Source organism: Mastigoproctus giganteus, chromosome 14 (assembly GCF_048544385.1).
Source record: "Mastigoproctus giganteus isolate SK-2022 chromosome 14, ASM4854438v1, whole genome shotgun sequence".
Lineage (NCBI taxonomy): Eukaryota > Metazoa > Arthropoda > Arachnida > Uropygi > Thelyphonidae > Mastigoproctus > Mastigoproctus giganteus.
Window position 1 is genome coordinate 120,310,385 of NC_143588.1, and position 16,808 is coordinate 120,327,192.

The 16,808-nt window shown below is 38.5% G+C and overlaps 1 protein-coding gene across 1 annotated transcript in view; it reads right to left on the bottom strand.

The window, feature by feature from the left end:
• The window catches only part of LOC150075688 (uncharacterized), a 303,494-nt gene that overhangs the window by 260,836 nt on the left and 25,850 nt on the right, over window positions 1-16,808 (bottom strand). The window lies entirely within an intron of this gene.

Consider the following 16,808-nt stretch of genomic DNA (forward strand, 5'->3'; position numbering starts at 1 on the left):
AAAACTCTAACAGCATCAGAGTGACAAGACCATCTTGTCTGGCTGAAACTTTTTATCGAAAATTTTACTTTTGTTTGACGATTTAAAACCTCCCACCTACGGGTAGTTGCAGAAAAGAAAACATATTTGTTGCACTACTCCGAAAAAGTTCACAATTTGAGTCGCAACTTTAATCGCTTCTCCCCCAACTGATTTAGGAAATGCGCAGCACACGGCACATAATTAGCACATTTATTAATTTTTTTTTTTTTGAGATGTGCTTGTACACCATTGTATCGGCCGGACATATTTGCAGCGTTGTCAAGAGACTGTCCTCTACAATTATGCAGTGGCAGTCCATTTTTTCCTAGAAATTCTTGTATGGAATTGTATAAAGATAAGCCACTGTGACTTCTAATTTCGATGAAAGATACACATTTTTCATACTCTTTTCCCTCAAAACAATATCAATCGGGGACGGATACCTACCTTGAATGTTCCGTGGCGTTATGCCCGCGCTTTTCTTCGAACTCAGCAACCGGCCGTCTCACAGAATGTACATGAATGGCGCTGTTCCACGGAAGTCGGCAACAGCACTCTGAGAAATTGCGGGCACCCACTTGTGCACATGCGAAGCAGAGTTAAAATCAATGCATTTTTCCCACCGGCTGCGTACCTGCCACACACACACACACATGCCCAAAGAACTAGGTAAAGTTTCGAAAGCTAGTCACGTGGTGCCTACGTGATACACATACACTGGTCATGTGACATGCCGCTGTTTAGTCCGATATGCTCTACAGTGAATGCCGTCTTTCCCCTGACTTCTATTTTTCCCCTTAAAACTATACATAGCCACTTGATCTGACAAAATTTCAAGGAAAAATTCTTTAGCTCTCACTACGCAGTGTCGAATCCAGGAGGATAGGTAACTGGAAGTGAGTTTCGTCTCCGGTACATTATATTCCTGCCACCCGGTGAAAAATAGCAATTTTAGTTTTAATATGGCAACATTACATTATCAGAAATATCAATAAATAATGTGATTGATACATGTTTAGAATGTGTCCCGATCCTGAAGACAACATTTCAGTCTCGCTAAAATCGATTTTTAGACCACGCCAATTATATTCCTCGTAACAGTTTGCAACGTGTGTAGATTGTATCTTGCACAATCATACCACATTCGTAAAAGAATTTTTTGCATACATATTTAATTACGACAAAAGACAATAATATATTTATTCAAAGAAGAAAAACAAATTCATCAATAATTGTTCCGAAGATTTCGTCTTACAAGCGGGTATCCCTTCCTTGGATTTTTGATGTGTTTTTATGGTAAGTATTCTCTTTGATGTGTCTTCCTTTCAGCGCCACCGAATGCTTGCCATGCAGGCTGAAAGTCTTCACTGTTCACTACACACAAATGCTGTGCAGTGAACACTGTGCCAGTGTTCACTGCACAGCATTTGTGTGCCATTCTAAGAAGGTGTACAAGTGGGTACACATATTCTGGCTGCTTCTCGCCGAGATCGGAGTAAACACACGACCAGTGAATGTGCGTGCCCTAGACACTACGTGACTAGCTTTCGAAACTTTACCCACTTCTGTGGACGTGTGTGTGTGGCACGCGGCCGGTGAGAAAAATCCATTGATTTTAACGCTACTTCGTAAGCGTACAAGTGGGTGCCCGCTTTCTCTCAGAATGCTGTTGCCAACATCCGTGGAATAGCGCCATTGATGTCACGTGATAATTGTAGTACTGAATGTCCATCAACGTCAACATTGTTTTTAGAGGTTGTGATTCCACTTCTAGTAATTCTTCGTTATTGATATATACATTTTGTTGTTTTTTCTGTTTTTCTTCAGTTAAGTTATTCTCTCTTTCGCTTATTACTGCACCTATATCGTTTAGATTCTCGATTTTGTTTTCCAATATAAAAAACTTTGAAATTTTGGCACATTTACTTCTTTCTTTTTCTCTATTTAATTGTATTTTTCTTTGATATTTACTGTCAGTTAAAACATTGATGTTTGATAATTTATTCAAATCCAATAGTGTTGCAAGCCAACGATTTAAACTTTATCTAGGTACGAAAAAAATTTGTATAATTTATTTATTCTTAAATTTGTTTTTATTTTTATTGTTTTGATCGCGAAGGGGGGGATCATGCCTAAATCCACCCGTGCCATCAATGATTGGCCGTTACAAGGGTTTTATGGCTTATTTAAAAAATGCTGCGCTAAATATTATTACTGTTCATTGTGTCATTCACCAACAGCATTTAGTTGCAGAAAAACTTGGTGATCAACAGCACAATTCTCTACAAATTGTTAGTACTGCTATAAACAAAATTAAAGCACATTCTTTGAATGAATTTCGGAAGCTTTGCGATCAAAACAGTGAAGATTTTGAACGATTGCTACTTCACTCCGGGGTTCGGTGGCTGTCAAAAGGCAACTGTCTCAACAGATTTTATGAACTCTTTGATGCTGTTGTCGAGTTTTTTGAAGATAGGACCAATGACCTTGGTAATGACCTCAAGAAAATGAAAACTGATATTGCTTATCTTGCAAATTTATTTACTAGATTCAACTCAATGAACTTACATTTACAAGGCAAGGACAAGATGTAGCTCTTATTAAGGCAAAAACTCAAATTCCAGATTGGGTTTTACAAATCCTTTTTTAAATAATGACGAAGAATTCATTGAGTTACAAAATGAAGTTGAACTGAAGCCAAAATTTAAAAATTCATATCAGGAATTTTGGTTACAAAAGAAAATCCCTGACCATTATCCCTGCTTTGTGGGAAATGGTAAAAAAATTCCATATTTATTTTCCAACATCGTATCTAGTCGAAACCGGTTTTAGTGCTGTATCTCCACCAAGCTCACCTCATCCATCGCACTAAATATTAAAATATAATTAACTATTTCCAACAGGGAATTAACAACAGGGAATGAGGGAAGAGGTGTTTCGTTTACGGCGGTCCACCATGCAACTACCAATCGACTCAGTTACCTTCCACTCGCCCGTATGCGAACCACGGCGCGGATAGGTACACTGCATTACCAAAAATTTGGGCGCCCTAACCTAACAACCAGAGTTACAATTTTAATGGAAACCGGGATAGAATCGCAGATAGAATATATTATAATAATCATAATAGGGGTAATATGAACTCTTATATCTAGGTCAAGAAGGGGAGTATCTTGCAATGAGTTTAATCAGAGACAAACTCAACCTAAAACAATTTTGGGCAAACAAAGTAATCATACCAATGCTGGAAGCTACAGGCAAGATAAAAACAGAAATTTATGACTGAGAAGGGGTTCTGAACAAAGTAGAGGGAACTTTCGGTACAATAAAACCCTTTTACCTCGTCATAACCTCAACGAAGTCAGTAAACCATATGTCAGTAATAGAAACACAGAATATGGGGTTTACATCATGGAGGATAACACCAAATTACCTCTGGTATTAGGATCTGTGCAAACATCGAAGCCAGATATCTATCCACACCCACTGTAGCTAAGTTTACCTGTAAGCATGTGCCAACAGCATCTACAGAAAGGGTAGTAACAGTATACTGTGACCAGCTTGCTGTTCCCACTGAACAACTAGTATTAGCAGGACCTAATTCTAATTTGAGTCGGGATGATTTGGCGGTGAGATACTCAATAGATCAGATAGGGAATGATGGAAAAGTTAAATCAGATGGAATGATGGAAAAATAATACAGCCCCTGTTCATTTATCTGGATTTCACAAAACCGTTTTTTGTTTCTTCTGATGTATCTAACCACGTGGTAGCTGCCATTTTAGAACAGCATGTAGGTGAAAATTTGAGTCAGCCTGTTGCTTATGCTTCCAGACTATTAAAGAAATCAAACTATGTATAGTACCACAGAAAAGGAAGCGTTGGCAATAGTTTTTGCAGTATCACAATTCAGGCCTTTCTTAATCTCCTCAAGTTTCACTCTAATAACGGACCATCAATCATTGAGCTACCTTCTTCATCTGAAAAATCCGTCACCTCGTTTAGCGCGTTCGAGCATGTTACTACAAGAATACGACTACAAAATTGTATTGTGACCGGGCCGAGTTCATTCAAATTCAAATGCAGATTTTCTTTCCAGACCAGTATTAGAGGAAGACGAAAAACAGAAAAGGTCAAAGAAACCTGGGACTACTCAATTAGTCGCTCCTATATCAGCAGACATAACTTTTGAGCCATTGGCGATGTCACAACAGCAAACCAGATCTTTGATTAAAACCCTTGAAAGAGAAGACCCGAATCTGAAGAAGTTAATTGAGCAGCTAGAGGGAGAACCTCAGGCATCAACGAAGCTTCCAGATTCATTTTATTTGAGTGAACATGGGATATTACACCATTTTTCCTTATCTCACCCTGGAGCTACATGAGCAGAGCCCTTAGAATAGTTAGTAGTTCCCGCTGGCCTGAGATCAGAAGTATTGAAGTCATATCGTGACAATTTTCTCAGTGGGGGGCATGTGGCATTCCACAAGACACTGCAAAACTTGAGGAAAACATTCTTCTGGATAGGTATGTACAGTGATTTAAAAATATACGTCGAGTCTTGTCCATCCTGTATGTAGCGTAAAGGATACAATCCTAAGGCCAAACCGTCCCTGAGACGTGAGCATATTGCATCGCATATGCAAAGAGATAAAACCAGTCCGGCATAATAACGGATACCTCCCAATGAACCCCAGATGAAACACCTGTGTAACACAATACCCATCACGGAGTGCAATCCCCCAATCAGGGAGAAATAATATGAGCAACAACAATAATAATAATAATAATAATAATAATAATAAACTATTATATTAGGGTCACCTAGAATGTCACTTTACCTATGTGCATCGTGTCTGTAAAATACATGTGTTCTCTGTTCGATTTTGCCTGCTTTACTGGACGAAATCCTCCAGTTTTCAGGGGGGAAACCTTGCTATCTGCGCTTGAGATCGAAACCTTGCTAACTAAGGCTCAGAGTGAAAAGAGCCCATAAAAGTTTCTAGCGTCATCGACGAATTCGAACCCGGGAATTTTCCAACTGGTGTGGGGAGGACAGTACTGATACCACTGTGCTACCGCGAGGTTCACAAGAGAAACAACGGCAAATAAAAAAAGTACAACCCACAGCAGCTGAAGTGTAAACAGAAGAAGAGTTCACCATATTCAGAATAGAAGAAGAGTGGAAGAAATCCTTCGCAAAGTGCAAAGAATAGACCCCACAAAAAATTCAACACCATACGAAGCAGAAACCCAATATAATCCTGTCGCAAGTCACAGACAACCAGAAATTGCCTTAACAACAACAAAGTACCACAAGATGACATGTGCCACTGTAGCAGCCACCAGAAGGATGAATGGAAGTGAAATCAAAGACCAACGTAACACGAAAAGCAAATATAAGGAACCACCAGCCAAAGAAAGAAGGCTACAGCAGAAAACAGATCAGCTAAGAGTGACGGTAGGCCAATTTACCCAATACCAAAAGGGTAACAGATATACGAAGCTCATCAGAAAGTGAAGACCATCTTCAAGAACGACAACATCCACATCAAATAACACACACACACACACACACACACACACACACACACACACACACACACACACACACACACACACACACACACACACACACACAGAAGTAATTAACTTCTGTTAAGACAAAGACAGAAGTAATTAACTACTTGAAGGCTAAAGACAAACACAGAAGTCTGAAGAAATTCAGATCACTTGTTTCCCAACTATATACAAAAAGATCCTGACCAGCTGCCATATCAGAGCAATTGCAGAGGCAGAATGTCATGTGTCATGGCTGAGCTGAAGGGCTGTAAGCAGAAGACACAACAGCTATGAAGTCAATTCAACACTGATCCTTCCTAGAATTAGACATGGTGAAACTGTGAGCCACCATCAATTTCGAGAACATCGCGACCAGACTGATCTAAATTAAAAGACAATCTTACAGGGAGATGCTATGAACCCATTATGGTTCTTTATAGACCTCAATCCATTGTCCACCATACTTAACAACAGCAAGTAAGGATATATCCTAAACGAAGGCAGAAAGAACCTGTACACTCTCTCTCTCTCTCTCCCCTGATGCACATGGATAACATTAAACTCTAGTAAGTGAGATTCAACTCCAACAGGTACATTGGATCACTGAAGGGTTCAATGATCCAGTACTACAGCATGTTCGGGAGGCAACTAGAGGACAGCATAAAGGAAATTTAATTGGCAAAAAATAACAGATGAAGAGTAGGTGAAGTTCTTGAAGCCACGATGGAGAGAGAGAGAGGCCAACAAATAGGTGTGGCAAATAGCTGAGCAGCCTTTTGAAATCAATGCTCAATGGCCATAAACATATGAAGTCTTTATACTGCTCCTTTGGTTTACGATCATAAAGTAGACAAACACTTTGCTGGAGGATATTATGAGATCGACCAGGATGAGCAAGAGCCGACAACACAACTACCCGGAGTCGGCCATCGGGAGACTGACCATAGCCTGGAAAGAAGGAGGAAGAGAGGAGTTTGACTGACGTCATTGAACAACCGAGGAAGGCGATTAACAAGTTGTGATTTGATTTTCGGATCATAATACCATTAACAGTCCGTATTCGTCCCCTCTTTGGAAGAACGTTTCCACTTGGCATTCTCCCTGGCCCTCCTATACTTTCCCATTAAGAGACAGATTGCAAGTTTTTGAATATTACCATCAGCACTCAAACAGACGTGAAAGATACAGATGTTGGAACGAACAAAACATATATATGACAAAGACGTTGGGACTCCACATCTGTGGGTGTTATTACTAAAGAATATTTTCCTGAAGTTACCTTCACGTAAAACAAAAAAATTAAAACCTAGTTCTCAACTGATCTGCACACTTCTCATATATTAACAGAACATTGATCTCTAAATGAAATTATACAAATTCGGGTAATCTCAAACTGATCTCTGTTCTTGTGGTAGTAGAACTGAAAATTTAAAATGCATCCTACATGAGTGTCAACTGTACAGTGATACTACAGATGGTTTATCTAAGTCACTTGAAAGTTTCTCTCCTGGTCAACAAACGTGGTGTCACACAAAGATGACGAAGGCAGAATTGGAATTTGGGGAGTACAATGTGTACAGAAAGGATAGACAGGACAGGAAGGGTGGAGGGGTTATGCTGTTAATTAAGAAACACAAAATCTAAGGAACTGCATCCAGTTGATGTTGGTGGATGGACAATGCAATATTGAGTCTGTTTGGAGTGACATAGGTGTGTGTTATAGACCAAATGAATCTGATGAGTATAATGAGCAATTGTGCAGAGAAATAGAGTGGGCCCGTAATCAGAGTGTCTTATAATGGAGGATTTTAATTTCCCAGAGATTAACTGGAATTTGTGGGTTGGTCACTCACACACTAGCAAGGCTTTTGTGGATTTATTGGATGATTGTTTTCTACATCAGCATGTTCGGGAGGGAGTAATACTCTTGATCTGATTATTATCGGCAGTGATTATTCATGCATTAAGAATCTGCAGATAAAGGGACCACTAGGTGGCAGTTCTGGTGTGGGGTTTACTTAAAGATGTAACTACCATCAAGGTTAAAGGGAAGGGTTTTTGACCTGCACCCGATCACGGTTGTTCCCCACCCAGTTGAGTACAATGGTAGACTTACAAGTGTTAAATTCTTTTGAAATTTGACGTACACAAGATAATGTATAAGAACATCCTATAATTTTTATTTATATTTTTTTATCTATAATTATTTTGTTATCTCTTTTTATTTTAAATTTGTATTCTGATCTACTAATTCATACATTATTTTATATTATTTTACAACATAACACGACTGTAAGAAAGAAGAGTATACCTACTTTAATGGTAAATTTTCTTCTACATACTTTAATGGTAAATTTTTATTGGGGAGAATAAAATATAAGCTTGCTATTAAATAACCTGTAAATTAAATAAAGCTTGTGAAAACATGTTATTCGTTTATTTTTACTAATACAATAGTAAGGTGATTTCCACTACAAGATGGCAGCACTCTACAGATTTTTCATGAAACTTACAGGATATGAAAATCTGGATGCAAAATTAACTACACGTTATCACTTAAATTCGTAGCAAATTGAAATGGGATTTTAACAAATAAATGAAAGCAAAATCTTTAACAGTGTGATTGGAGAAACCATAAGTGGACAAGAATGTAACTGGGGAATGTATTTGTAATATTGTATAAAGTTTACCAACCAGTACAGCTGATCATTATTTTTAATTTTATAACCATTGTGCTCACTGAAAGAGCGTACAGGACACTATTCTGCCTAGACCTTATAGGAGGGAGCCCCGCGAATTAACTCTAGACTTGAGGAAATATGTAAGGAAGGTTAATTGAACACCAGAGGTACAAGGGTCTTTGCTGATCCCATTGAGGAGTCTTAAAGGGTTCAGTAAAACTTCTAATTCAAGAAGAGTTGGAGACAGAAGTCTCTAGTAAGACTCAGATTAAGGATATCAACGATGGTGAGACTTTATCTCGACAGTACTTGATAATTTTAAAAGTGGAAATTCCCCATCAGTTCGGCATGTTTGGTGTTTAATTTATTTCGACTTTCCATTTCTATAGAATTATATAAATAAACGTATAATACGGAAGTGCATCCAGTTGATGTTGGTGGACAATGCAATATTGAGTCTATTTGGTGTGACATAGGTGTGTGTGTGTTATAGACCAAACGAATCTGATGAGTATAATGAGCAATTGTGCAGAGAAATAGAGTGGGCCAGTAAATCAGAGAGTCTTTTAATTGTAATTACAGGTCAGAGACCTGTAATTACAATTAACAGTAATTACAGGTCACAGAGGAAGAACTTCAATGTAACTGGACGAATCTACTTTCCTCTTTTGAATTCGAAATTACCTCTCGCTATATGTACAGTACACATAGTGGGAGGTAATTTCTTGAATCGCCTTTTTTTACACATTGCAGAAAGTGCCACAGGATTGGGGTCAATTTTCCTTCACTTAGTTCTCGCCAAGGATCCAAGAAGCATCAAAAGCCTGCCAGTTCAGGAATTCATGGTGGAAAATGGGTACTAATTTTCAGTGGTGAAAGGACATTATAAAAAAAAAGTCTAGCATATGAGGGCAACAGTGCGCACTATGGGAATTCAGCTTAAGGGAGTTCCTTGAATTCTATTCTCATAATGCAATCGTATATATTTGATACTTATCAAATATTTGATATTTGATAAATATATTTGATACTTATCAAATATTTGATATTTGATAAATATATTTGATACTTATCAAATATATATTAATGCACGTGTTGGAGAGATTTTATCTTAGAGATCACAAACCAATTCGTTCCACTTGAAAAGTACCGCAAAAGCAAGGCGTCCGGCAAACTGGATGAAAGACTTAATTGAGCAAAAGAACACGAGACCGCCATGAGACAATTACGAACTATCGTGTAACATTGCTTCATGCCATAACTCTATAAGCATATACGATGTGAAACCACTGACTTGTTAGGACGTGCAAAGGCTGATATATGAAAAATCGCTGACGAAGAAGTTTAAAATATGAAAAGGAACGCTCTCCTCATATATGAAAGTTGTTGTTTTTGTTGGGTTTAAGTTTATCAGCAACTGAGGCCATGCTGCATAGTATAATGTATCTGTAAATTGCGTGTTATTCAGTCAATTTGCTCTTTTCTGAACAAAAAACCCGAGTTTTAAGGAGAAAAAAAACCATGCTATTGTGGACTGAGACTGACTAACTCAGCTAGTTGTGAAAATCACTCATAAAAATTCCACGCATCATTGACGGGATATGAATTCAAGGACAGGTCACTGTGCAAGAGTTGATAACGCAAGAAAAATGTCCCAAATGATCACATGCCACACACTCAGACGTATGGAATACAGCAGCAGAACCCCAGCCTTACCGCTGATCATCGTTGAATGCGAATGCTGCCAACAACACACTGGTTGGACACCGGAGAACTAGAAACGAGTGTGCTATCGGGTGAATCCGAATACTTGGACCCATCCACAACGACTGACGCCTTCGTGTGTGGCACAAGCAACTCGAGCCCACGGACCCAACGTATTTGGTGCCCAATATTTAGGCACGGTGTTAGTGGTGGCTTAATATGGGGGCACGTTTTACTAGTAAGAACTATCACCCATTGTGCCTATGGACCAACGTTTCACTGGTAAGGTCTACCGGAAAGTCTGGAACGCTTTGTGGCTTCTGATGATTCAACTACAATAATTGAAGGTAGTTCCCAAAGGGCTTTACAGTCTTCTGCCGATCATGTATTAAAGGATCTGTATCAGTGGGCTCTTTAGAACAAATTTACCATTAATTCTTCTAAAACTAAGATGGTTTTTTTTTTTAAGATTAATTAGATATAAATAGATTTCCTCAAATTAAAATTAATGCGACTCAGTTTCCTCTTATAACTGAAGTGATATATTTAAGCATGACAATTGATTACAAGTAAAATTTCTCTTCACGTCTTTTTCATTATTATCTAGTAGTTAAGAAGTTCAAGGATATCAAGAGCAGAGTGGGAATTGTCGAGAAAACTTTTAAGTTATACTGTTCTGTAGTCTTCCTCCTTATATATATATTGCAATCAGTGAATAGTTTTCGGTTATGTACGTTGGTTACCTAAGCTGCTGCAGCATAGTACTATAGGGCAGTAATTTACAGAGTTCAATTAAAACCCATGTCATTGCAAAGGACAATGCTCTTGTCCTAAGTGTTTGTCGAACAATATCGACAACTGCTCTAAAGCAGTTGTTACCATTAGACTTTCTTCTTAGAATTTTGAGTTATATTTTTTCGTATCTGTCAACAGATTCCAACTGCATTATGAGGATTGAGACTGACACACCACAAGGTATTAGGAGAGAGAAAAACAAAGATGTCGGAATGAATTGGTGAACAAATGGAAGGAAAGATGGGATACATCCCAAGCTCCATTACTAACTAAGAAATTTATTCCTCGGGTTTCTTATTTGATGGACATAAGGACAAACAAGTTCTCCATGGGCATGTTCCGCTCTTACAGGACATGATTCGAGACTAAACTTATTGAAAGTCCCTTTAATCTAAATACGCTTCGTGTGTTCGCCAATCAGGTGTTGAAAAGACGGAAATTTCTGCTGACACGAATGGCCTTGGAAAGGTCGAGTGTGTGTGTTGTAAAATTTCTGAGTGGTTAGTTAATAATTTATGTAAGGAATAAAAATATGTATAGTAAAAATGCTGTTTGAAGACAGTGCATAAGAGTTCGTTGAAGCGAAGTGTTCAGAATTTTAAGTTCTACTTTCCTTTTTTTATTTTCGTTTCTCCCATTTTTACTGAGTCTGCCTCATATCAGGTACGAGGCAGATTTGAGTTGACGTGCTAGGAGTCGCCTTTAGCAATAACACACACACACACACACACACACACACACACACACACACACACACACACACACACACACACACACACACACACCGGCAGCTCTTTTCAGAATACGTGCGCTCTGCCACATTGCATTTTTTATTGGACAGAAACGGGATCTTCCAGGATACATCATTAGAAGATCTTCCAAGATCTTCTAATGATGTATAAGACTAATACAAAAATAAGAAAATAATAAAAGATGTTCATAGAACTTGTTTCCTCCAATTTTACTTTATGTCAAGGAGCTAGGTATATTCGATGTACGCCAGATCAACAAATTTCATTACTTCATACAGCGTGTCCTTCCCACCTTGCTTATTACTGAATACATCGTGAACTGCGAAAAGATCTAAACCTCCAAACACTTCCTCGTTCATTTGTGACAAGAACGAGGAAAGGTTTATGAGGTTTAGATCTTTTCTTTTCGAACTCCTCTGACTTAAACTCTCTACTGCATTCTGTTAATTCATCACTTGACCTTTTTGTTTTCCCAACTTCAGTAATTACTTGGAGCTCTTTGACTTCCTCTCTTTGAAAAATTGACTTTCTTCCATCCAACTTTCCTAACAGTAATCTTCCTTGGTGATTTTAATGTTCGCATTAAAAGCTCCAATGGTTTCCGTTTTCTAGTCACAAGAACTCATCTGGTTGAGATGCTGTGGGATTGTTCTCGCACCGATTGTTCATTCACCTACTAGAAAATCAGACAGTCCTAACCGTACACACACAATAATCTTGTTCTTTTTCTCACAAACAATCCTTCCAAGTATACAATTGTAGGCAGAGGATATCATCACCAAGTTGTCATCTGACCACTATAGAAAATACCTCAGATCACAACTTGGCGATGGTATCTTCTTCAATGGAGTCCTTCCCTCATTCTCGGCCTCGGTTACTTCTAATCTGTGGTTTATTCTACGATGCAAGACGAAAGAGGAAATAGCTGTTAGAAATATACAATGAAACCACTAAGTATAATTTTGAAACGATGAAAGTTCCAGCGAATTATGGATTCTTCGCTCTGATGATCCATTGAATTAAACTTGAGATACTTTCCTTCTAAACTTTATTTCTTTTTATATTTAAGTATAAATTCTTAGAGTTAAGACTATGAAGGATTAGAATCTAGCCCGACGTTGCAGTTTCAATGACTTGTGTTTAGTAGAATAAAATACCACGCAGATTGATCCACAGAAAGGACAGTGGGCCCGTTTCAAATCCCTCTTTGTATTTTTCAAAGGACTATGCATTTTGAATTTCTTCTCTAACTTCGTTTTTTATAAACAAGAATTTCTAACGATTTCTTTAAAATATCTGTTGGATTAATTCAAACAAACGATGGTTTACTGAACATAAATGAAAGGTGGTCCGCTAAGTAGTTAAGGCAGCGATCCAGATATTAAGGATCACATCACTACCAATTTTAACCGTTCAGCGCAATTTCAGTTTTGATTGTAACATCTACATTATTAATTATAATTTTTGCTTAATTATGTAAAGTTTGATGATGTAAGAAGTCGAAGAATTTATATTTAGCAAATAAAACAAAACACAAATTGGGACTTTTTTCCCCCCAAAAGCACCACACGCTTTATTTATTTATTTCCATTTAAGAGTTAAGTTGTTACATCTTATTCAATTCATTCATATTCATCTATTCATTTGGTACATCTAATTACCAGAACTGCAAAGATACAACAAGTTTTTTTTTGGCTAATTATTTATTGTCAAAGACCACTACTACTAAGATAAAACCATAAAACAAGATCAGGCACTTTAATTAGGTTGTCTTACTACAAGCATCCAATTATCTATAATTTGTAAAACCCAAAAACAACCTCAGGTGGGTTGTTTTAAGGATTCAGGCGCATCTCCAACTTAGGTCATATTGCATGATATATAATATGTCTGCTTGTGTTCAGTGATCCAGTTGCTGTTTGCTGGATGAAAGACCCTAGAAAACCATGCTACCCTCGCCTGAGACTTACTGACTCAGCGTTATCCTGATGTACGTATGAAACTTTTAGTATTATCAACGTATACTGTATAATTCGTCATAATTTTAATATCACCAGGATTTTAAATCAGTACGCAATTCATGAGTAATCAGCTCATTGGTAGCCCAGTGGATATATCACTAACTCCATACACCGGTGGAAAAAAGAGTTCGAATCCAATCAATGATTCCAGAAAATTTTATGAGCCTTTTTCACAAGGTGGCTGAGTTATTCGATCTCAGGAGATGGTGGCATAGTCTTCCTCCCGGAAACTTCAGTTTTTCGTCGAGCAAACAGGAAATCGCTCACAGAACACACGCAGTTTACGGACATATACGACGCAATAAGTCCCAAATGCTGATGTGTCGAAAACCAGACAACAACCAATCAAAGTTTATATTCCATCTGATGTTCTAGCTGTGTTTTCTATTTTGGTAAATCAGTTTTTTCCACTTTCTCTTCTTCTTTCGTGTGATCTGATCGGCTACTAGTGCCCGCGTTATCTGGTGAATCCTTCTTTGTGGACTTTGTACCAGCCTGTTCATCTGTCTGGCATGGAGAATCTTCAAGCTTGTTGGATGAATAAAATAAATTTCTTTTCTTTTCGGCAGAACTTCTGCTCCAGCAATCTGTGATGTGGCATTTCTCACGATCCTTGCTGTATACATATATATAAAAACATGCATATATGTAAAAAATCCAAAACTGATTTTCAATAATATGTCATGAAAAATCAGAAAACGACTGTTAACGAGAATCTTAGAAGAATTATTAAAAATACTGTATATTAAAAGCCAGGAGAGACAACTCGTTAAAGGATAACAAGAACAAATTCATACGCAAATATTTGCATTATTGTGTTTTATTATGCTATTCGCTTCCCTGGGACATTTTTATAATTACTTAAACATATTATGTCTCTGCGAGCATATTACACTCAGTGATCGCTGAATTATGACCTCCTACCTAACACCGTTTTGAGCCGCCATTCTCACGGACCATCATCATCATCGGCGGCAGTTTTCAATCCACTGCAGGAAGAAGGCCTCTCCAGTAACTTTCCAGTTCCTTCTGTTTTGTGCAATGGCCATCCATTTACTACCAACAAACTCATGAATTTCATCTGTCCATCTCTTCCAGGTTTTCTTCTAGCTCCTCTTGGGTACCATTCTGTTATTTTCTGAGTCCATCTGTCATCATGTCTTCGAGCTATGCGTCCTGCCCAAGACCATTTCAGTTCTTTACTTTTGATAAGAATGTCCTCAACTTGAGTTTTCTGCCTAATCCATATGTTTCTCTTCTTATCCAACAATCTCATTCCTAATATAATTAATTCAATTCTTTGCTGTGTAGTTCTCAGCTTCTCTTCCGTTCTTTTGGTGAGTGCCCGAGTTTCATTGCCATAAGTCATGGTGGGGAGTATACATTGGTTCATCATTTTACCTTTCAGACAAATTGGGATATTGCTCTTCAGGATGTGACTATATTTCCTGAATTCGCACCAATAACTTTCCACAGCGGCAGAATAGATGAGGTTGATTGTCCATATGCCTTGCTATCAAGCGTTCCGAAATATCACGCAGGTGTTCAGTTGAATTGAAGGCCAATCAAAATGGATGATATCTTCACTGTGTTCCTCTAACCCCGAGTGCCTAATTCAGGCCGATGAAACGGCGCATTACTGTTTTGGAAGATTCAGTTTCTGTCCAAGGAGAAATGCAACATGGAAGAGTGTACAAGGTCACCTAAGAGCTACTGGTAGACATCACCAATGAAACACTTGGTCCATATTCACAGGGGGTCTAGATCATCCAGCAAAACACACCCCATATTAAGCAACCATTGCCACCTGCCAGAATTGTGGGCACGATGTACGATGGGACCATGGATCTGCGTTGATTGCGCTACACATGAAGGTATCTCTCGGATGAATACAAACAGACCTCCAGTGTGCAACCAGCGTGTTGATCACACCAGAAGAACACCCTCTCCTCACCACTGAGGAGAGGATGTCTCTTTGGTCATTTGCTGTGCAACCCCCATACGTCTGAGTATGCAGCGCATCGTCATTTGCGATATTGTTCTTACATACCTCATATTTTCGATTTCCAATGTCGCGAGACTTTCCTTCGAAATCGTGCACCCTGCACCCTTCACTCACCCTGAACACCCACTTTGCGTAATCCTTTTCGGTTATCTCGTCGGGGATGTTTGGCCTGGTCGACACCATTCTTTGTACACCTTAACCACAGTGGGCCCTGGTTAATTGCAACTTTATCATTTTAACTTGAATGACCAGATGCAAATTCCCACTGCGTACGATGCTGTTCGGCTGTTCATACTGCAAGCAATGCAGCATAGTCCATTACGGATTGGGTGGTCATAATTTAGTGATCGTTGAGTTTACATTATTTCGCTTAAATAGCTGGTAACTGAAAAACCATGGTCACTTTTGGAACAATTATCACCCATGTACTTTGGAATACCTTCAAACAACCTCTTAAACAAAGTGTGGATATTTTTCATTCCTGCCAATATATTTAATGAACTTAATGAATGTATACATTATTTTTCGTGCTATCTACATCTTCCTTTCCAGTTTCTCTGAATCCTTAAAGTTTCTCCAGAGACACTGTGGACGACCCTTGCACCTTCTTTGTTCAAATGGGTGCGCTCATGCTAAATAATTTTCTCCTAGCATTAGGGCAGGCGATGCCTACTAAAAAATATCTGTCTTCCTAAATCCCTCTTTGTTGTAGTAGAGTTTTAGGAGCTCTTCCCATCCAGTGTAGGAAGGGCCCCCGATTAGAATACCGTCAATAACTCGAGGAATTTTATGGATTGTTTTTTTTTTTTCGCACCGTGCTTAGTAAGTCGGTTTCAGGCTTTCTTTTATTGCTCTGTATGTACTGCCTGTAAATTGTGTATGTCCTCTGGTCGACTTGCTGTTTGCTGTACGAAAAAGCCGAGTTTGTGGAGGAAAACCATGCTACCCTCGTCTGAAACCGACTAACTAACCACGTTGTGAAAGAAGCCCATAAAAATTCTTCAAATCATCCATGGCATTTCAGGAGGACGTCAATTTTTCCAATTATGCTATTGCGAGGCCCCAAACCCTTACAGAGGGCATAAAAAGCCAGTTAACCTGCAAGGCTTACTCATAAAATACCACGTCATGTCCCAACACGAATTCACACCGAATTACATCATGTTAAAACTCTTGACTTTTTTCAAAACAACCATATTCTTTCCCGCTTCAACCAGCACCCTTTGATGTCATTGATACCACGGTGTATTACCAAAACTGTATTCAT